Source organism: Alligator mississippiensis, chromosome 7 (genome assembly GCF_030867095.1).
Source record: "Alligator mississippiensis isolate rAllMis1 chromosome 7, rAllMis1, whole genome shotgun sequence".
Lineage (NCBI taxonomy): Eukaryota > Metazoa > Chordata > Crocodylia > Alligatoridae > Alligator > Alligator mississippiensis.
The window spans coordinates 50142803-50165888 of record NC_081830.1 but is presented as its reverse complement, the minus strand read 5'-3'; the positions used below and the strand labels follow the sequence as shown (position 1 = coordinate 50165888).

The 23086-nt window shown below is 43.2% G+C and overlaps 1 long non-coding RNA gene across 1 annotated transcript; it reads right to left on the bottom strand.

Annotated features, from left to right (window-relative positions):
• Positions 1–264: 264 nt before the first annotated feature.
• On the bottom strand, positions 265–12255 carry LOC132251419 (uncharacterized). The gene is made up of 4 exons (XR_009463447.1): positions 11358–12255; positions 10186–10344; positions 8119–8252; positions 265–6616 (listed from the first exon to the last, which is right to left on the bottom strand). It is a non-coding gene; the product is annotated as an uncharacterized LOC132251419 (long non-coding RNA).
• Between the last annotated feature and the right edge of the window lie 10831 nt (positions 12256–23086).

Here is a 23086-nt window from a genome sequence, read left to right as displayed (position 1 = left end):
TTTTTTATGATCTGTTTCTCTATATAAGGTTATAGACCTACTTCTCCAAATAAGGTATTGTCACATGTAAGCAAAATGTTCTAACAAGAAACTGTACAGTAGAATTAAAATTATGTAACTGCCTTAGGTAATTGGATAAACGAAAGGTTTTTGCAGCTTAAATTTGAAAATGAAGAAGAGAGTCAATACCACATTTTGTGCTCTTTATTTTGATATCACATTTTAATTAATTTTAAACAGATTTTAAAAATGAAAACACAGGCCTGCATTTTAGAAGCTTTAAGGAAGAAACTGGAGGCTTAAATATTTGGGTAAAAGGGAACAGCTGGAGCTTTCAACATTGTAGAAGGTATTGGAAGCTGTTTTGAACTGTTGGATAAGCACATTACTGGATCATTTATTAAAATGTACAGTAGAAGGTTAACAACATTGATTTCTTTCATATCATCCTTAGGTTTCCATGTACTATTGTGATGGATACTCAGAAACATATCTGGCAGCCCCCTTAGTTAAATATATTCCTTCAGGCTCTGAGTTCAGACCGTTCTAACTACATTGGTTAATACAAGATTGGAATTGTAATGGTTAGAAATGCATTTGTGTTTTTAAACTAATTTGCAGCAAGGTGCAGGTCCAGTGGTGTACTCAGAACTATTCAGAGTTGCCAGTGACCAAAGCACTTTCATAAATATCAGTGTCATTGGAACTAAGCCAATTTAGAGTATCTAAAGGTTTAGTTCAGTTGTAAAAAGGTTGCCCACACTATGGGCTGGATGGGTGGTGCCAGGTCTTCCTGCTGGCTGGATCTGGCCAGTGGACCTGATCCACTGTGGCAGGGCCCAATCCAGTGCATGAGGCAGGGGTGGTAGTGTTAATTGCTGCCAAATTTACTTACCTGTGGGGAGCACCGTGGGCTGGATGCCATGGCTGGATTCAGCCAGGAGTTGAGCACCCCTTGTCTAGTCTACTGGCATGCAGTCTAAAAAAACTTCAGTTCTCATTGCTTCCTACTGTGGTGGAGCACAGCTGGGGTGCTTGTCACGTAGCATGGGCTGCGGCAGGCTGGAGAAGTGCCTGCAAAGAAGGCAGCCAGGAGATACCACTGAGCAGTCATTTTAAGGGGGAAGGTGTGTGGTGCAGCACCAGTGGGGTGCTCGCCACGTAAGGGCTGTTATCACCCGGCTGCCCTGCTGCTCAAGGAACAACTTGGAGGTAAGGGCAGCAGCTATAGGGATGACAGGAGGCTCCTGGTCCTGGGTATGACTGAAAACTGCACCCTGCTGGGGAAGGGTGGCCTGGTGGGACTCCTTGTGGCGAGGGAGCCCCCAAGAAATATTGGGCCAGTTACCTCTACAGTGAAAGGTGAGGAGGGGTGCCTTAAAACCCCAGCTCTCACCGTTCTGGTGGGTTATAAGTCCAGAGAGCAGTCAGGCCAGGCACACCCAAGTAGGGGCACCTGAGCCCAGGGAGAATAGTGGGGCCAGGCATTCCCGAATGAGGGGCACCTGAGCCCATTGAGGTGTAAGACCTTGGGGAGTAGTGGGGTCAGACATGCCCACGGGAGGCACCAGAGCCCATAGGGGGCTCCAGCAGAGGGGACGAGTGTGTTGAGCCCCAGAGAAGGGGGCGAGTGTGTTGACCTCCTGTGAGGAAGGGGGAGAGAGGCCCAGGTAAACCTTTGGGTGCCTTATGCTGCATGTGGACCTGAGGCCGAGTAGGTGGCTCAGAAGGAGCTGTGAGTAAGTGGGGCTAGTAATTGGCCCCAATGAGGGATGAGTTACCTGGTGTGGGGCTAGAGGTGAAGTCAGCCCAGAATTTGATTAACTGCCTGGCCACCACACAGATGAGGGTCATGGGAGAGGCCCAGAAGGCTGCACCAGGGGCGAGCCAAGGAGTGCAGGGTCAAGCCTGATGACCTGTGTGGTCACCCAAGGGGCCAGGGTGGTGTGAGTGAGGCCCGGTAAAACGAATGAGTGTGAGAGGCCTGGTGTGAGCAGGCGATGGAGCGATAGAAGCCCCAGTGAGAGGGAGATGCTGTATGAGTGAGACCGTGAACAGGGCAGTATGAGAGAGGTCTAACTGTGTACTGAGTTTGCCCGGCCTCAGGCCGGAGTATAGACCAGCTCAGAGATGACAGCTGCAAGGCACAGGACATGATGAAGGGGAGGTCAGAGTTGTGTGTTTACCACCTGTGAACAGCAGGGTGCTCGAGGGGCAGCCTCCTGCCTAATTAACACCATAATTAATTGACAATAAGGCCTGGTATGTGAGTAAGGTGGGCAGCTTGCTCAAAGACAGGTGGTGGGCTGGCACTGTGACTGGGTCTGGGAGCATGCCTCGTCACACCTACTTCTTTTACTTTTTCTTTCATTGATATATAATGCATCTCTCCTACGGATTCATAGACACCTAAAGGCTACATTGCTTCAGGTTCTTCTTTCATAAAAGTCGTTGCCAATCTGGTTTCCTCTAGACTGCAAAAGCCGTTTTTTTTTCTTTCCCTAGATCTGAAAGTGTGGATATCTTATCTGTTTCAGATGAAAGATTGCTATACATTCTGACTGTCGCTTTTCCTGAAGAATCCTCTTGCTGGAGCTCTGGTTTGATTTCACACTCTGTCCATTTATAGTCTGATAATACTTCACAAAACAGAATGGTTCCCTTGATGCACTGTCTGGGAGGCATGTTTGTTTTGAATGGTATCATGTTCTTTCTGATATTTGTTTTTTAATTTCTCACCAAAGGGAGAGGGTGAAGACCTCAGGCTTTAATATTTTTTCAGTTGTCTCTTTACTTTTCATTTTAGTTCTTATTTCTTGCCCTTCATCGTTATGGCCCTTTCTACTCAATTGTGAGCAGGTCAAAACTAAATACTTTACTTGTCAGTGTTTTACATCCAGCACTTGCTTCATACTCGCATCAAACTCATGACAAGGGAAAAGAGCCGTGAAAGAAGCAGTGATCCACAACATCTACATAGGGTTTTTTTGCTTTGATAGCCTAATGTTGTTAGTTTACATACCACAAGAACATATACAAGACATGAAAAGTTCATTGACCTATTGAGGCTTACCCTTATTAACCCTGAAACAATCTAAGTAACCAATCTATCACCATTGTGAACCTGAAAGCTCAGTTAGTAGCTGTGGCCTCTGATTCCTTCCATAAACATGGTTTTACTTCTTCCTTGAACTGACCAACATTATTTACTTTTATTGCTGCACATGTCAAGTTTGTTGCATATTTCAACTACCCTTTGGGTAAATAAATTTTGTCTCAACTGCATATACTAGTCCCAGCTTTAACATTGCTTAGAGTCATAAACAAGAAGTTATAATCTTAATCAAAATAACTTACTGACATGAATCTGTTACTTTCCTTTAAGAAGCTTTTGAAGCAAGTCTGCCTCAGCTCTTAGTAACAGAAGTTATGCTCATCTGCTGATATTTTGTTTGGTATATGTTTAGCAATATCTTCCCCTACAGAGTTAACTGAACTTAAGTTAACTTCTTTTGAGTTAAGCAAGCTCATGTGAGAGAGAGCAGCTGTACTGCCAACTAACACTCAAAGTTGCAGAGGTTGTGTTAGCAGCTGATGACTGGTGATAACTCAGGGTGCAGACAGAAGTGCAGCTCTCCACTGTAACTCGGAACACTTTGCAGGAAGTGTTATGAGTTGCAATGATCCCCCCGACCAAACAGAAGTTCACTGTTGGTTTCAGAGGGGAAGGGAATCTAGCTTCTGGCTGGGAGCATACTCGTACTCACATCAAACTCATGACAAGAGAAAAGAGCTGTGAAAGAAGCAGTGATCCACAACATCTACATATGTTTTTTTTTGCTTTGATAGCCTAATGCTGTGGATCTCAATCCACCCACGCCACCATCCAGTGTGTGATTGAAAAAACCCCAGACTGAACTCTCTTTCCCCCCTCCCATTCTGAAAACAGTGACAGGCTGGGAGGCAGCGCAGATGGAAGTTACTGAAGATGCCGTATTTAGAAACGTCTTCGTCTTCAGATTTTTGTGGGATCAGGCCCTTTTAAAGCACTTTGCAGCCATGCCCTTCTGTTTGGTCATGGCTGACAGGACTTTCAGGGGCCTGATCAGGGGAAAATTGTCACTTCTGTCTGCACCCTCAAACAGCAACCTATACCCTATCTTGGGCCAGCCAGTTAAATTAAATGTTTGTGTCTAGACTGGACTTGGCTTAGGGGTAAAACTCCAATTATTGCTAGAGTTAACTTTGCATTGAAGGACCAATTATTTCCTTTTAGTTTCAGCCACTTCACACTGAATCATTTAATGGCCTCTTGCATGGATTGAGGATATCTGTATTCAGAAGCAGATCCAGGATTTTGCAAAGGTGGGTGTGGGAGCAGTGACAAGTGCTGCAGGTTTGCTCCCAGCCTTCCTTTCTGTGTGTGCTTCTGGGGCTGATGGGAATGCCCAGGGGGACCAGGCAGAGAGGGGTAATCTACCTGCTGCTGCCATTGTCGTGGGCTGAGCCTGGCCTCCTTGCAACCCATCTGGAGCAGGCAGGAACAGTTCTGGAGCCTTCCCCTGCCCCTGGGACAGCGGCAGTGGAGGGAAGGGGACATGCCTCTGAGTATGGAGGGAAGGGGGAATTCTTGCCTGCTCTGAGAACTTAAAAGTCCCTAGCTGCAGACCCTGGAGTGTGGTTGGAAAGGGGGTGTGGCCTCCCAACAAACCACCTATGGATCTACTTCTTCTGCCTGTATTTCTTTCATGTTGTTTAGGACACCAACTGAAAAGCATTAGCAGCTTGGGTGATATATTAAAGTCTTTGCCAGTATTCACTTGCGGGGGGTGGGGGTGTTGTACAAGTCCACATTCCTTTTAAAAATAAGTGGAGAAAGGTCCTATCTCATATTCATGTCTGAAAAATCATTTTTTCAGTCTTAATTAAGGCACATTTTCTATGAGTTTCAGTTAATTAAGTCCTTACTCAGCTTTAAGTGTCTCAAGCACAAAGAGATCCCATTGACTTTAGCTAGTTTTATGTCTCCATTGCAAACTAGTGACTCTATTTCAGTTGAAGAAAATGGGAATTTTCCTGAATACTCCGTTTTTACTCTTTCTCAATAAACATGCATTAGTTATATCCCAACATCTTCAAACAGTGTTATAAGTACATACCATCTCTTAGGCTCAGCTCCAAACTTCCCTGAGTTTATGCAATATGGGCCAAATGGTCAATTTATGGAAGATGGTACAGGTGCATTGAGGTCAATGGGGGTCTGCTGACTTGCACCAAGTGAGGACCTGGTTTTTACTTTTGCAACGTTATGTTTCTAGATTTTCAACCTAATATGTTTCCTATTTGCATAGTTGTTTATATTTTAAACTACCATAACTCAAAGCAGCAAGATGTATTCATTTTAAAAAATATTTGTCTTGATACGTTTCCCAATTTTTGGTCCTGGCACATCGAACTATATAGAAGCTAACCTAGCCTTGGGAAAATCAAATCAACCAATGATGTAATTTGTGTAACTGGTTTCTTTCTATCATAGCTCCATGAAGTTTTTTTTTAGTTTATCTCTCAAATTCAACTATAATGGATAAGCAATAAAACCAAAACTTGAATTTTGGGCCTTCATTGTGTTTTATATGTTAAGTAGAGAGGATAAACTACTTAACTAGGAAATAGATTAATAAAGAAAATAAGAGACAAGAAACATCCACAGGGCCTTAATGTGTTTGTGTCTATTGGTTGAGAGAGACAGATCTATCTGTAGACAGTGATGCATAGGCTTTCTTTTCTTCTCTCTTTCGTATGGCTTTAGGAGCAAGATCTATCGTCACAGTTTTAATTCCAAATTCCCCAAACAGACCAATGCCCTGCTGGGAAGTGAGTGTAACTTCAGGATGTTGTCCTCAAACTTGTAACTGGGACAGGATGTTGTTATGTGCTCCATGGTTTGGTCAGGGTTTCCACAGTCGCAGCCAGGCGAGGTTTTTAGGCACCACTTGTACATCAGGTGGCCACACTGGCCATGTCCAGTGCGTATCCTATTAAGGGTTGTCCACATGATCCGTGGAAGGTTGAAGCCCTGTCGCTGCATCATTCAGTCCGAAACAAGTTGTTTATTTGGGAAAGTGTTTTCTGCCAAAGCCTTCCTCCAAGATTCTTCAGTGTTGTGGTATAGGAAGTGCTCAGTTTGTATCCAAAAGATTTTCATGAAATCATGTGACAAGCTGGGAGATACTGAAGGTCTCTGTGGATGGGAAGGTCAGGATTACTATTGATATGCATTATTTCTTTGTATGTTGCTGCATCTCGTTGAATAGAGGGAGGAGTAATGTTTGAAAGTATTGGTAGCCACAGCACTGGAGCTGATATCACAGTTCTAGAGAGAGTCCTCATTACTGAGGAGAGTTGTGTGTTAGTGAGTTTGGTATGTTGACCTGAGACCCAGACAGGTGCACAGTACTGCTTGGGGTGGATGGTGAAAGCCTTCTTGTGGTCCACCTTGTTAAGTGGTCTCTTGACTTCTTGAATTTCTGAATTTTTGAATTCCTGGGTCTGCAACTAATGTCACCAAAATGGCAACTGAACGCCTTCAACTGGCCTCCCAGTCAATGGAGCAAAACTAAAAAAAAAAAAAAAAGGCATTTAAGTTCAGAAAGGATCGCTACATTTAAAAAAATCATATTGCTGATAAAGTAGATTACCCACTCTTAAATCATTCCAAATATTAAGCTAGATTCCGTTAACAGGGAATGCAGTTACTTTGATGTATATGTTTTCATGGTAATTGAAGAACTTTGAGTAGCTCAGGACAATGGTAAATGGAACAGAGAAGCTTTCACTACTAGATTACCTGCTTGAATTTGGTGTGTGTGTTGTGCATGGCTAAAAACTCCCTCCTGTTTGGTTAAGATGGTTTTAGTGCTCACAGTTTAACTCCTTGGTGAACTGTTACCTATGTTGCAACAATTGTTTTGGTTTGTAACATTTTTGGCAAGTTCTGCAGGGAGGTGAAGGGTTAAATGAGAATGGAAACTTAACTTATGCCTAAAGTGGTCCTTTTATAGATTCATAGATGTTAGGGTCGGAAGGGACCTCAATAGATCATTGAGTCCGACCCCCTGCATAGGCAGGAAAGAGTGCTGGGTCTAGATGACCCCAGCTAGATGCCTATCTAACCTCCTCTTGAAGACCCCCAGGGTAGGGGAGAGCACCACCTCCCTTGGGAGCCCGTTCCAGACCTTGGCCACTAACTGTGAAGAAGTTCTTCCTAATGTCCAGTCTAAATCTGCTCTCTGCTAGCTTGTGGCCATTATTTCTTGTAACCCCCGGGGGCACCTTGGTGAATAAAACCTCACCAATTCCCTTCTGTGCCCCCGTGATGAACTTATAGGCAGCCACAAGGTCGCCTCTCAACCTTCTCTTGTGGAGGCTGAATAGGTCCAGGTTCTCTAGTCTCTCCTCGTAGGGCTTGGTCTGCAAGCCCTTAACCATACAAGTGGCCCTTCTCTGGACTCTCTCCAGGTTATCCGCATCCGTCTTGAAGCGCGACGCCCAGAATTGCACGCAGTACTCCAACTGCGGTCTGACCAGCGCCCAATAGAGAGGGAGTATCACCTCCTTGGATCTATTCGTCATGCATCTGCTGATGCACAATAAAGTGCCATTGGCTTTTCTGATGGCTTCGTCACACACTGCCGACTCATGTTCATCTTGGAGTCCACTAGGACTCCAAGGTCCCTTTCCATTTCCGTGCCACCCAGCAGGTCATTCCCTAGGCTGTAGGTGCGCTGGACATTTTTCCTCCCTAGGTGCAGCACTTTGCATTTCTCCTTGGTGAATTGCATTCTGTTGTTTTCTGTCCACTTGCCCAACCTGTCCAGGTCTGCTTGCAGCTGTTCCCTGCCCTCCGGCGTGTCCACTTCTCCCCATAGCTTTGTGTCATCTGCAAACTTGGACAGAGTACATTTCGCTCCCTCGTCCAAGTCGCTGATGAAGACGTTAAAGAGTATTGGTCCAAGGACGGAGCCCTGCGGGACACCGCTGCCCACACCCTTCCAGGTTGAAACCGACCCATCCACCAGGACTCTCTGGGTGCGACCCTCTAGCCAATTTGCCACCCACCAGACTGTGTAGTCATCCAAGTCACAGCCTCTTAACTTGTTCACCAGTATGGGGTGGGATACTGTATCGAAGGCCTTCCTGAAGTCTAAGTATATGACATCCACCCCTCCTCCTGTGTCCAGACGTTTCGTAACCTGGTCATAAAAAGAGACTAGATTAGTCAGGCACGATCTGCCTGCTACGAACCTGTGCTGGTTTCCCCTCAGCATAATTTGTCCTGCTGGGCTCTCGCAAATGTGAGCCTTGATAACTTTTTCAAAGATTTTGCCGAGGATGGAGGTGAGACTGACTGGCCTATAGTTGCCTGGGTCCTCCTTCCTCCCCTTTTTGAAAATAGGGACCACACTGGCCCTTTTCCAGTCCTCCGGGACTTGGCCCGTGCACCACAAGCGTTCAAATATTCCCGCCAGTGGCTGTGCAATGATGTCGGCCAGTGCCTTCAGCACCCTCGGATGGAGCTCATCCGGGCCTGCCGACTTAAAGGCATCCAGTTCTTCCAAGTGTCTCTGCACCATCTCAGGGTCTACGCATGGTAGTCTGGCGCCTTGCTGCTGCCTCTCTACAACCCCAGTGAGAGACTTGTCGTGCCCCTCGCTTAGGAACACTGAGGCAAAGAACTCGTTGAGGAGTTCAGCCTTGTCCCCCCTGTCCATCACCAATTGCTTATGCCCATTTAGCAGGGGTCCTATTCCTCCCTGGGCCTTCCTTTTACTCCCTATATATCTAAAAAACAATTTCTTGTTGTCCTTTACTTGGGATGCCATCCTCAGCTCCATGATAGCTTTGGACTGTCTAACTGCCTCCCTACAAGCACGAGCAGAGGAGGTATATTCATCTTTGGTGATCTCTCCCTGTTTCCACTTTTTATGTGCTCCCCTTTTGGCCCTTAGGCTGCCCTGGATTTCTCTGGTCAGCCAAGGAAGCCTCCTGGCCCCTTTCCCTCTTTTTCCTCTCATCGAGATTGTCTCGCTTTGTGCCCGAAGGATCGTTTCCTTAAGGCACAGCCACCCTTCTTGGGCTCCCATTACTTCAAAACTCCTACTCTGCAGTGCGTCCTTGACTAATCGCCTGAGTTCATTGAAATCAGCTTTCCTGAAGTCTAGCACTTTCACCCTACTAGTTACCTTACCCACTCAACGTTTTATAAAGAACTCTATTATTAGGTGATCACTATCCCCCAGATGGCTATCGATCTGTAGGTCCCCTACCATGTCATCCCCCGTTGCCAATACCAGATCCAGTATGGCATTCCCCCTAGTGGGACCGTGTACCTCCTGTGTCAGGTGGAGGTCCTGTACACAGGTTAGAAACCTGCGTGAACGGTGGGACTTTGCCGTCTGCGTCTCCCAGCAGATGTCTGGGTAGTTTAGGTCCCCCATGATTACCGCCTCTTTAGCTTTTATGGTCTCCGAGAGCTGCCTCAGGAGCCCCGAATCTATTTCTTCCCCTTGGTGTGGGGGTCTGTAGCAGACCCCTACCACCAAATCCCTTTCTCCTTGCCCCCTTGTAGCCTAACCCACAATCCTTCTACTTCCTCATCCTTCGATTCCGTCTTGATAAGGGTTGATGTATATTGCTCATTGACATAGAGCGCAACCCCTCCCCCTTTTTTCCCCACCCTGTCCTTTCTGTACAATCTGTAACCCTCAGTATGTACCGCCCAGTCGTGGGACGAATCCCACCAGGTCTCTGTTAGCCCCACTAAGTTATAGGTGTTTTGTGCAAGCAGGAGTGCTAGTTCATCCTGCTTGTTCCCCATGCTCCTAGCATTAGTATATAGGCACTTGAGCCCTGCGACTGGTGCCTTTGCTGCCCCCCCGCTCCGAATCCCAAGGGGCCCCTTATTTCTTACCTTCTCGTTGCTTACCTGTGCTGTAGTGCTGGGCGCCCCATGGCTTGCAGGTTCCCAATGTTCTCCTTCTTCAGGCTGGGCTGTCCTTGTGGGTGCCAGCCACATGGTTTGGTGGTCCACAGCTTCCCCCGCCCTCATCTTCACCTCCTCCTGACGAGCCTAGTTTAAAGCCCGCTGGAGGAGATCCGCCAACATAGAAGAAAACACACGCTTACCTTTGAGGGACAGGTGAAGCCCATCCCAACTGAGCATGTCCCTCGTCGTAATGTGCGGGTCGTTGTCCAGGAAGCCGAAGCCTGCCTCTAGACACCACTGCCGAAGCCGCCAGTTGGTGTCTCTGATGCAGTTCTCATGCCGTCTTCTGCGTCCGTTCACTGGTAGGATGGAAGAGAATACCCCCTGTGCACCAAACTCCTTTCCTTTTAGGAAACTGTCAAGTGGGAAGCGTGTATGTTTGTTGTTTATATCATTCTGTTGGTGTTGCTAAAATTTTGGTTCACTCTAAGCTTTTCAGTGCAGCATCATTCATAAGATCGAAAGAAGATGTTGGAAGCGCTGAAAGGACCAAGCCCTCCTGTTGTGTGGATAGCAGGGGTGGAAAAGACAGTGATGTGAAAATCAAAAACTGGCAGAATAAAGAAAGTGGCAGCACAATGCACTTCCATAAAAGAAATGTAAGGGTAAAAATCAAGGTGAACAATCTCTCTTTGTCTAGCCCATCAAAATACATGCACTCCAAAATAAGTGTTCTTTCCAATACCTTATGCCTACATTCAGAATCTTATTGTGTTAAGGCCTCTTTATTGCTCCTCAATATAAGGAGAAACAGCCCCAAAAAGGTATGTGTAAATTTAATGATTGAGCTGTCTATTTATATAAGACCACTTCTACCCTTGGAAACCTGCAGTCAACTCCCACTGATCTCAGAAATTAGTCCTTGTTCAATAACAGACATTCAAAGTACTCCTTTCCTATTGTATATACCTGTTATGTTGCTGCTACTTTTTTTAATTACAGTTTTTCTATACCATTTCTTATATGATTGCAGTGAATACAAAAAATATAGTAATTTCTTGCTCACAGGAGAAAGGAACATCCTCTTAGTAACTACTAGTTTTATAATTTTTTAATGTTGTTTCACATCCTAAGACACTCCAGAAACTATGGAGATAGTTGAGAAAATGATGATAGGAATTAAACAGTGCACTTGTCTAATTGACTGAAAGGCAAAGGAGCTGATGTAAAAGGAAATTAAGGTCTTCTACAAAACAGTGAAAAATAACAAACACCCTAATATGTTTCCTTTAGCAACCGAAGAATGAGAAACAAACAAACAAGAAATCAAACTCTATTAACATGCAGTAGAATAGTTAAGGATTTAAAGTACCTGAAACAAGAAAACCCTGAAATCTTCAAAGACGTTTGCACTTGACTAGAAGAATGGTAGTCAGACTGAAATCACAATGGAGGTTTTGTTACTGCTGTTACAATAAGCATTATTCAACTAGATGCTATTTTATCTTGCACTTATTTCCAAGTTTACACTCACAGAAGCAGATGTATGACAAATTCAAGCCAGTTTTATTGTTTTGATCTTAGCAATGATCAAGTATTTACTTTTAAAGTCATATGTGCATGGTTGCATGTGGCTCCTATTGACTTCAATAGAAACTGAGTGAGCTCCCAGGCAGAGAATATGGTCGTTTCTTTAGTGAGAGCCTGCAGTCTGAAGGTTCCATGTTATATTGATTTGTAAACCACAAAAAATATGCTTTAATAGCATGAGCAGTCTGACTGGAAGACACAAAAGGATTGAGCTCCAGAGCTGAGACTAAAATTGAAGGTCAATGAAGTTTGGTGATGACATGAATGGGGGTGTAAGTTACAGGTTGGGTGAAAGTTAGAAAATGGATGCAAGTGTCAAGACTGAGTAACTTCTATCAATTTAGCATTTACTGGATGTAATGAACAGACTTGATTTTTCTGTAGGGGAAAAAAATATAGTCTTTGAGTTTCCTTACTGTAGACTCTTGTATTTGTGTTTTAGTAACGTGAAATACACAAGCAGATATGTATCCTCCTTCAGTGTTGCAGGTTTTGGAATAAATGCTCATGTGATAAGCTCAATAACAGTGCTTGGTTCAGACTTGTCCCTAGTACCTGGATTCTTCAGGAACTTGCTTGTGCAGACATCAAGGCTAGGGAAGGACATTAGACACAAACCAGTTTAAGTGATCAGAAACTGGTTTAAACCTGTAACACAACAGATGTTCAGTGCATGTAAACTGATTTCAAAATGGTAGAAACTGAATTAAGATAGAACTGGATGAATGTAGTATTAGACTTAACTGACTTAGGTTATACTAGTCTATCGAACTTCTGTCCTGGGTCCCCTCCTGACTCAAGTTAACTCTCAGTTCCCTAGCATCCCAGGGTGCTGTGCACCTTCTCTGCAAATCCCCCTCTCAGGGTGGGTAGGCTAGCCTTGGCCCAGCTGAGCAGGGCTGGCCCCACCCCCGGGCTGTCATAGAGCTGAGACAGAAAAGCCTCTGTTCTGCAGCCGTGGTCCTGCCTGTGCCCAGCTAGGGAAGTGGGGGAACAGAGCCCCTTCCACAGCCCCAGCCCTAAGCCCTGGTGTGCAAAGGCTCCCCTGCCCCAGGCCTGTGCAAGTCACTGAAGCACAGGTATGGGGGAGGTAGGTGAGCCTCCAGGCCAGAGCTAGCTCAGATCCCCATAGTGCCTAAGCAGGGGTTCCTCCCAGCCCTCCATGCAGTCTGATGAGAGCCTAGCCCTGTCTCTGCATGTCCTCACTCACAGCCCCCTGGCCTTGCCTGTGCTCTCATTCCTAAGCCACAGTCCTTTGCATCTTTGGGCCATGCTGATGCCCCTCACTCCTAACCTGCCCCCTGCCCTCTCCCTCCCGCCCTGCTGGAGGGGGCCCCCAGCTGCCCCTGTCCTGCTCAGGCCAGAGAGTGGTGGCTGCAGCAGCTCCGGCTCATGCAGGCCACAGCAGAGCAAGTCTAGCCATGGCACAGGCTCGAGGGAGGAGGACAGGAGGCCTGTGGTACCCCCCCTGCCCTGGGCTGGGGCTCCCATGCTGTCCCAGCAAGCCTGGTCACAGCCCCTTCCCACCCCACCAAGCTACATTTCCCAGTTGCCACATACGTGCACACGCATACACACATACGCCTGGGACCTCACACTTGACACTTGCATCCATTTTCTAACTTTCACCCAACCTGTAACTTACACCCCCATTCATGTCATCACCAAACTTGACCTTCAATTTTAGTCTCAGCTCTGGAGCTCAATCCTTTTGTGTCTTACCTGCATCCAGCTGCTGGGGCTGCTCTCATGACCCTGCCTGGCTGCATGCTGGCCGTGTGTGTGCGCCCTGCCTCCAATCACCCTCCCCGTGCTCCTCCCAGCCCCAAGCAGCTCCTTGCAGACTGGCAGCCTGCAAGGGGAAACCTGTGGTTTCCCACATTTTTCTTGGACTCTCTCGTGATCCTTTCAACTATTCTTGCAACCCATTTTTGGGTTGTGACCCATGGCTTGAGAAACACTTTTTTTCTAGCTCCTCCTGGTTTTTGGCCTCAGCCACTGCAAGCCTGTGGCTGCCTCTGGGTTTAAACCTGAACGTTAGTTCACTTTATTGTAGGTTCAGTCTATGCAGCTTAGAGAAACATGTGAAGATTGAATCCTTTCAGCCTCAGGCTTTTTGACTGCCTGTACTTAGTCCAAATGTTTAGTACAGGCACAGCTCTGGAGCCCAATATATTGCAGATTGTAAGAATAATGGCATCAGTTATTGCTGTACCTCAAATCTCCCTTATAAGCAGAAGAGTCACAAGAGTTCCTGAGATTTTCTTGACTTCAGCTGATCTCATCTGAGTATGCTTTGGAAAATCCATTGGGTTTTGTTTTTGTTTTTTTGGAAGAAAAGACAAAGGACCAGAGTAATCTGGAAGACATTTTCCTCTGGCTGGTATGCAGCTGGTGCAGAATACTTAGATACTACTAAAGCTGTCTTTTTGCTGAACCAGCTTTCAATGCCCCAAGGATTGGACAAATCTTAATCTTTGTGGCAGAACATTTTCTATTTATTTAATTTTCCCTTCCTCTTCATTCCATGTGGATGCTTATATTCAGTTTGCTGTTTGCTCAGTGGGAAGGTAGCAGAGTTGCTTTCTCAAGCTGTTGTGACACAAGCTGAATAAACAGAACTGGAGAGACTTCTCCCAAATCTTTCCATGGTGGTGATGAAAACTGATGGAATTAGGGCCAGATCCAAACCCCAATTAAGTCAGCAGTTGTCTTATTGATTGGAAGAATGGGGTTCTGAATGACATGCTTGCCAAGCCAAAAATTTTTCCTTTACAAAAATCTCAGAAATACTGTCAGATATGATACTATGCCATGTTATTTACTGGATAAGAAACCAAAAAATAATAATGGTTTTGAATGTTAGCTAGGGTTCAAATCCAGCAGTCCTAACTCATGTCTTATTCCATCCTTATTTGTACTGAACCTTTGGTTTGCTGTTTAAATGTGAAATTCTAAAGAGAAATGACTGGATAACAGGAGTAAGATTGTGATATTTGCTGAGCTGCTGAGATTTAAGTGGAGGTATTTAGCTGTGGTTGCTGGGCTGGAAAATCGCATTGTGCATTTATAGTTGCTCTAGCAGAGATCTCCTAATGTGTGCCTGCAAAATATATACAAGATTCTGGTTTTTTTTGTTTGTGTTATTCTTTTCTCAAAGGACATTTGGTAAGCGTATGGATACTTCATTTGTATGTGATATAAACTGAATTAATGGAGAAGCCAAGTAGTGCTATTCTACTCTGAAAATGGCTGTTGGGTTTTAAATTTGTCCTGGTCCAGGAAGATAATCACACTGTGGAATTTGATATATATTGTCTGGGATTTGGAACGGTAGAAGTGGTTTGTTTGTTTGCTTTGTTTTTGTTTTTTGTTTTGTTTTATTTTGTTATGCTTCTTTGCCTGTGTTAAATACTTTGTGTGCCACACTGCACATTGCACAAGTGTTCTTGGTTCCAAACAGAGTTTGGTCATGCATTTAAGATTCAGTTAAAAAACCTGTCGAAGATGTGTGAATCAGAGTGAGCTCCTGCTCTGGCTTGAAGAATTGTGCTGGATTTGCAGTGCTAACGGGAGGGCAAAGGTTATATCCTTAATTTTATAAGTGAACCACAAACTTTGCTGACAAAGGACTAGCAATTCTCGTGCAATTCCAGTGAGTGGAGTTTAGGAGATTGATTGTTTTGGCATATCTGAATCTCAAAACATTTTGTTCTTCAGAGAAATCCCTTTGCACTCGGCATCACCACTTGTACCTTCTTCTGAAGTAAGGATCAGAGGGAGATGATGAATTGATAACCAATGGCATGCTTACATGAGAAAGTTGCACTGGTTTAATGTAATGAAGGATTTTAAATAAACTTAGTGAAACGGTTTCAACAAAATCTTTTGTAACTACTACCAAAATCAAACTAGGATTGCTTTAGCTTAGTTTAAGTCAATTAGGACTCAGTTAAGCTAAAATAAAATGAGGCACTTTTTCTTGCACTGAAGTAGTTGTTGTCAAGGGGTCTGTACAGGTTTAAAAACTGATTTAAATGAAACCAGTGCATGAGATCCCATTGGGATCAGTCATTATCTAGGAATCCCATCAAGGTTTGTGAAGGAAGTATCCAAAATGAGCAATTGGAATATGATAAACAGTGGACCATATAAATGATTATTACAGGATAGCTTAAAGGACCTGAGAACTAGTTGCCTTTTTAAAAATAAAACTTCTTATTTTTACAAAAACAATATATTCCAAATGAATATTTTGTTCACAATTTTCATTTTTGTCATATTTTTCTCCAGTTTTTCTAATAGAAAAACAAAAATATTTTCATGAGAGCATTTGAAAACCACTTTAAAAATATTTTCTGTGAAAACAATTGACATTTTTTGATCGGATAATTGTATAGTGGTATCAGTATGATTATATTGTTTTTTGACATGTCAGTTGACATGTATGGAGATTTTGTCTTGGTTAAAAAATTAGAGGAGAGATTTTTAAAGGCACAATTGGTCATTAAATTAAAAAGGAAGGCATTTTGGAGGGCGATATCTCTTATTGGATCAATTGCATGGTTAGAAAGATTTTTAGACAATTTTGGGGGCACAAAGGTTACATCTGCCACTGGTACTTTGTGCTCAACACTTTGTCTAAAATCTCGTAACCATGTAGTAGGTCCAGTAAAGGATAAATTCCCATCAAACAATTTCTTGCCTCTTGCATATTTCCTGCATCATAATGGCTACAACATCACTCCAACGCTACCAGTAATGTTAAGACATTTGCACCTGACAGAGTTTGCCTTTGAAAGGGAGATGACTGCAATATAGCATTTATGTGACTTTAGACAAGCTAACTGGAGAGAGCAGAGAATGGAGTGTGTGTTTTTTTTTGTTTTCCTTCTTTTCCCCTTGTTGAACAAGCAGGAAAACAATGAGTGCCTAATCAAAGCAACCATTAATCAGTTCATCAGTTCTCTTGTTCTCTCTGAATTACAACAAAGACATTATTCACAGGGGTAGAGATTCTTATATGACATGACGTGCGCTAATGATGAAGAATCACAGGAGTCTATTTAGCCCAGCACTCGCTAAGAAATTAGAGCAGAAGAAAGAAAATGATAATATTAGTAAAGTTTTTCTGTTTCCTGCATTGCAGAGCTTCTAACTTGAATCTTTTCTAGTCACAACTCCTATTTGATACTGATTTTAAAGAAACAGTATCTTGGCAGTTTTTTTGCAACACCTTCGGAGAACTGCCAGATGTATACATTGTGAATTACATTGGAATAAATCCTGTTTCACCTTTGATTACTATCAATGCACCATTGTAGAAAAAACACCAATACTGAGTGTTTGTTGCTAGAGGAAGTGGCTTCTCAGTTTTTCAGCCCAGTGCCCTAGTCATTAAGGCACTTATCCCAGTGGTCCAATAAAGGATGGTTCTAGACTTCTCCCACTCAGAGTAGGTTTGAACCCATGTCTCTTGCTTCCCAGAACTATGCAGGCTCGTTCTAGAAGCTGGACCACTGCACCTTGCATTTAAAATCCCATGGATAAGGAGCACTGCCTCATTAGGGTCAGGCCCTGAGGGCAGACTGGGTAGTGCCTAGCCTCTGGCCTGGTGGCTAGATCACTTTGGGAAGCAGGAGATGCTGATTTAAATATCCTCAGTATGAAAGGGGCCTACAGCCTAGGTTTCTTGTTCCCTGGGCAAGTATGGTAGTCCCCAAATTGTTGGGCTATAAGGTTGGGAGGGTCCTATTCCTGACTCCAGCAGGCAGGGGTGTATGCTGATCCTATTCTGCACCAGGTGAAAATAGAATCCAGAAAGTGTGTTAGAGCCAAAAATCACAGTTGCTTTGCTATATCAGGGCCACTTAGGAATGTGAAGGTGAAATAGGATTTAGCTCATTGGGTATACATAGTTTCCCCCCTTCTGGTTAAAAGGAAACCTCCATCAATTGTTCTGCTCGCTGGAAGGTTCAGGACTTTTAGGTGGAACGGCACAGCAGGTTGAAACAGGTAGAAAGTTACCTACTGAATCTCAATTCTCTTAACCAAGGAAGAAGGGACTCTGTTTTGGCAAGCTGCCCAGATTTGCTTGAACTGTGCTTCCCCATGCAAATCGCAGAACATGCCATGCAACTTGTATAAATCTGCATTAAGAGCTCTATCAGCAGAAGCTCATTAGGTTTGGGTTGGTTCAGTGCTTGCTAAACTTCAAGAAACAAATTAGGGCCTGATGCTGCAGGCTATAATTCATTAAGTGGCAATTTTTCTCACTAACCCAATACTCACACTGGTGTTGGGGACTTCTGTGCCGCTGAAACAGCTGCCTTTTTGAATGATATTCACAGTGAAAATCCTGATTCCTTGTGACCATTAGGGGCAGAGGGATATTTTTCCCCTACTAACGATGCAGAATGAGCAGATAAAGCCCTTACGAAATAATAAACGTTACCATAACTTATATATGTAATCAGTGTATAAACCACAATTTATATTCTACCTTTCAAATAACATGCAAAATTTACCAAAGGTATCAATGGAAGATCAACTGAGGCATGATGTGATGTCATGATCTTAAATTTATGTCCATTTGCGTGGACCAGTCAAAATTGAAGTGTGGCCCTCACTAATGAGTTTGACATTGATTTGAAAACTAGGAGTTGTCAGGATAATGGTGGGCAAATGGAGCCTTAATTCTGCTCCCATCATAGAAATATATATTATGATAGCAGTATTAATTATGTGCATGCGCTATTTTTCAATAGATTGTTTGCTTTGTTCAGTGCAGAGGTTAAAACACATGGGGGGAGAATTAAGATTGTATGGACAATCATCCATTTGGCATTACCTAATGTTCATGTGTTTCACTTTTTAATTAAAGTTTGTTTTTAGGAAGCAATATTGATAATTGTCACTTAAGAACACAGCATAATCCAGTTATTTTATGTTAAGCAGATCAAATCTGCTACAACTTGAAGACATTATCTTATAGTGACTAAGAAGTATTTATGAATAGAACTGACATGTTGGTGAGATAAAATGTATCCCATATTCATTTTGTTTTTCTAGTAATAGTACAAAATGAAATTATATATAGCACTGCTTAGAATTCAAGTATCATTAAAATTATAGGTGTTCCGCATGATTCGCGTGGATGCCAAGGACTAAGAACCACATGACCATTGGCTATAAAGAGTTGCCTGTTCTTGACAGATCTTCTAAAGTCCAGTTTGATGATTTATTCTGCAGTGTCATAAAACAAGACAGCAGTGACTGACAATCGGATAGTGATAAAATCTCAAAGGAATTCCACAGAAGTTCTAAGCAGGATTTCTGAGGGAAGGAGTATCTACTTGCCATGGCTAATGTATTTCAGTTTATGAAAAATGGAATTCATATCAAGTTTTTATGTGCTTCAGGGTAAACTAATCCATGACCTAAGAAATGAGAGCACAAAGAATAATGTATGCACATTCATGAAACACTGAACCTTCGCACTTGGCTGTCTTGTGATCAGAGACAGTACTGTTGATGGGGCACCAAAATGTCAGTAAAGGCCATCTGTCCACCATCTCCTAGCCACCACTGGTCTTTTAAATAGAAAACACAAGGTAACATCAAACTTAAAACAAAACAGCCTGCCTAACGCACCCTAAGCCAAAAGAATGAGACACAAACAGTGGACTATCGGTGATACTCTTGCTCACATATGGAGCAGGTAATTACATGAAGACAGTGGGATGACTTGTTATTCATTCAGCATGCATATAAGGGGCTCACAATCTGGCCCTATGGTATTATGGAAGAAAAATAAATCCTTTAAATATAATAATCCTTCCCCAAGTAAAACCTGGCCTCAGCTCTCCAGAATAAATACAGCAGGCATTGCCACAGGATTAGCATGTGACAAAGAACCAGACATCCTCTGAGATGTAAGTCAGTCTGCGGTTAGCTGAGAGAATGAGTGTTGAAGGAAAGCTGGACTGAGTGCTCGATTAGGAGTAGGCAGTCAGTTAGGAAAGGATCACTGAAAAGGCTGGATGCCTGGGAAGGAAAGTTATGGCAGTTTGGACAAGTAAACTGTTTAGTAGAGGATGGATGGGGGTGGCCTCTGCTGTTAAAATGGATTTACCTAAAGCCCACCAGGAGGGTGAAAGATGGCTTTGAAGAGAACAGACCTAGGACTTTAATATCCTCCAACTACCTGAAGGGGATTCCAAAAACAATGGAGCTAAACTGTTCTCAGTGGTAGCAGATGACAGGACAAGGAGCAGTGGTCTCAAGTTGCAGCAAGGAAATTTTGGGCTAGGTATTAGGAAATTCTTTCTCACTAGGAGGGTAGTAAGGCACTGGAACAGGTTACCCAGAAAGGTGGTGCAATCTCCATCCTTAAAGGTTTTTAAGACCTGGCTAGACAAAGCCTTGGCTGGGAATGGTCCTGCTTTGAGCAGGGAGTTGGATGAGATGACCTCCTGAGGTCCTTCCAACCCCAACTTTCTATAATTCTGTGACTTAGCTTAATTCTGGAAGGACTGAGTTCTTGACTTAGCTGGAGCGTTAAGCCACCTTGAAACTAGTAAAGCATCCAAACAGGATAAAATCACCCTAGGAGCCTGGAGTTCAGTGAAAGAATGCTTAGAGAGGAAAGTTAGGCAGTGGATAATCCAATACCAGACTACATAAACCCTTGCTAGCTTTATATCAATCACAGCATAGACATTAACCCTTAAAACATCCTTGCAAAGCAGGTGGGTCAGTATTATTATTCTGTTCTGCAGATGGGCAAAATGAGACCAAAAAATGCAGTGATTTGTCTGTGGTGGCAAAGAGAGAATCCCAGGAAAAAACCTGGGATTAGAATTTGGCCTTCTGACTTGCAACCCTGGGCTCATTCCACCAGACCACACATTCCAGAGAAAACGAAATAGAGTAAAATAAAAACATATACAGAGTCCCATGAAGAGACACAAACAGTATACATCATCCTATAGCTTGCCCAAGGGGAAGGACAGAAGCTGATTCCAATAACTGGCTGAGACAAGGTAATAGACCAGTAAAATTTATGAAGGGCTGTTGGAAATAGGTTAGGCAAGGCAGAAATGGTCTATCACAAACATGGGTATCTGTACTAAAAAAAGCAATGATCCTTCCTTTCCTCTCCTCTCTTTTGCTTTGGTTAATTACACATGTACGAGTAACTAAACAGCTACATCAGATGTAATCTCAATAAACTGCTTGACTTAAGAAACATAATAAAATTCTACTTTGTTTGGAAAATTTGCTGGAAGAACTTCAAGTATCTTACTAGTATTGCATGATTAAGCATTTGAATAATAAGAAATACATTTGCCACTCCTTTTCATGAACTCTGTCCTGCAAGGTATTGGAGCCCTTTCAATTTCTCATCATCACAGTATTTTGGCATTGCAGGTCCCCCAATGCTTGTAATTAGTTACACACAAAAGGGCTTGCATGCTACTATTATGACTGCACTGAGCAAAGCTAAGCAACCCATCTTTCATCATTGTGGTGCTCCGCATCATTGAAGTACCAGTGCAGACTGAAAAGATTAAATCCTGACCTGCAGCTTAGACTGAGCAGGTGAAGACCAGAGACTTAGACCTATATCCTTCTGTCTAGCAGAATTCCCAGAGACTTCAATGAAAGCTAGTAGATTTGATGAGAGTTTTGCTTGACCAAAGACAACAGATTCAAACATTTATTGTGCTGTCTTGATGAAGCACATAATCGTGAAGATGAAAGATCAACAAAACATGCAAATTTAACCCTACACCTTCACTATAAAGGTCAAATGTCACAGCCACTTAGTTTCAATGGTTTTGTGGGGAGAACTCAAAGACAGTTAATAAAAATCAGATGTGCAACAAGTTGCAGCTCACTAATTGGATTCAACAAAATCTTGGAGTTGCTTTTGCTTGTGTTTCAATGGAATCCATCAATTTGGCTAAAACAGAAACTGTCTCCTCCTAGTTAAGAGCAACAAGTTTGAGATGCACAAGATGAAAACTAAAGCCAGTTCAGATTAAGAATGCTGTGAGGGTTTGCACTAATTTAAGTGAGAAGCAAATTTAACTGTGTGTTTGCACTAAATGTGCATGGTGTGTTTGTGCGCTTCAGCTTTCATGTGCCTGTACCAATATCAAACAAAACTTGCTGTTTTAAAAATCTGTAAACACTAATATGGATTTAGTTTTAGACATTTTTTAAACAACCTTCAAAATGAGTGACATTTTAGAACAGTCTCTATTCCTGAATGCAGAGGCTAGGGTGAATTTGTTCTTGATGACAGAGAATATAATAAGAAAATGTCACCATTGCAGCAGCAGCCACCATGCTGGGATATAGTCATTTATCCCTTGTGGTGTTTAAGCTGTGCCATTAGTATGTGATGTTAAAACTGTGACACAGGAATACAATTACAATGCAATTTGTGTATGTGTGAGAGAGGAGGATTTATGTATAATATGTACATTTCTGCTTTGAAATGTTGAATCGTTTCTATACTTAAACACTTTTGACTATCTGTACTACGTTTGCTTCACAGCTCTTGTACTAAGGAGACAGAGGTGGCATCTAGATGGAGTAATTGAGCTACTGAGATTTCCATTGCTGAATTTTTCTTCTTTAATGATATAATATATTAAAGGACATAATAAAAGTGAGTGATAGATTTTGAACATAGACAAATCCACCACTAAAAAAAATCTTAGTGTGTTGTATCATTTTAGATTTGGAATGGGCAGCTTGTACAAGATATATAAGAATAAATAAAATACAAGATGCAAATCTGGTGACTCCAAGGCTCTACCAGCTATTGTGTTTATAAGGCAGGAGAAGAGTTGCCCATGGAAAGACCCAAACACACTGACACGAAACTAAGGGACACATTCTAAATTTCAGAAATGGGGAAGTTCATTAAGTATCGTTTGAAAGGGTTGGTGCCTGCAACACTGCCCTAGCTGGCAGCTTACAGTTGGTCAGTACAACCCAATTATAAGTGGGGTTAGATTTGATGTATTAATTCAGTGCGTATCCTGAGGATATACTGGAGTCTCAGCTTAATAGTTGACATACTGCCTTTCAGGGGACCCCTAAGGGAAAGCAGCTGTTTCTTTGCAGCTGTTGCTATGAGTTGCAGTTTATACCCCTTGTGCCATGGAGAGTGTATCTCCCCTCATGAGCTTTAGGCACAGCAAAACTGACATCCAGCAAGCAAGGCCTAAATTGTTAACTAAGTCCAGTGTGCAGCAAGCTCAAGTCTCTGGCTAATTCTGTAAGCTGAACAAGAATTGCTTCCAGTCTCTCTGAGAAGTGCCTCTGAGAGTTTTAGTTGCTGGCAGCAAAGTGACTCAGTGGCTAGATGGTTCATACAGACAACCCAGCTGGGCTCTTGAGGCAGTCAGTCACAAGGTTGCCCTTGTCCAATTTCCTTGCATTAGTGCTCCCTTTACACTGCTGCCCCCTCCACCTCCTCTTCCTGATGTTTCT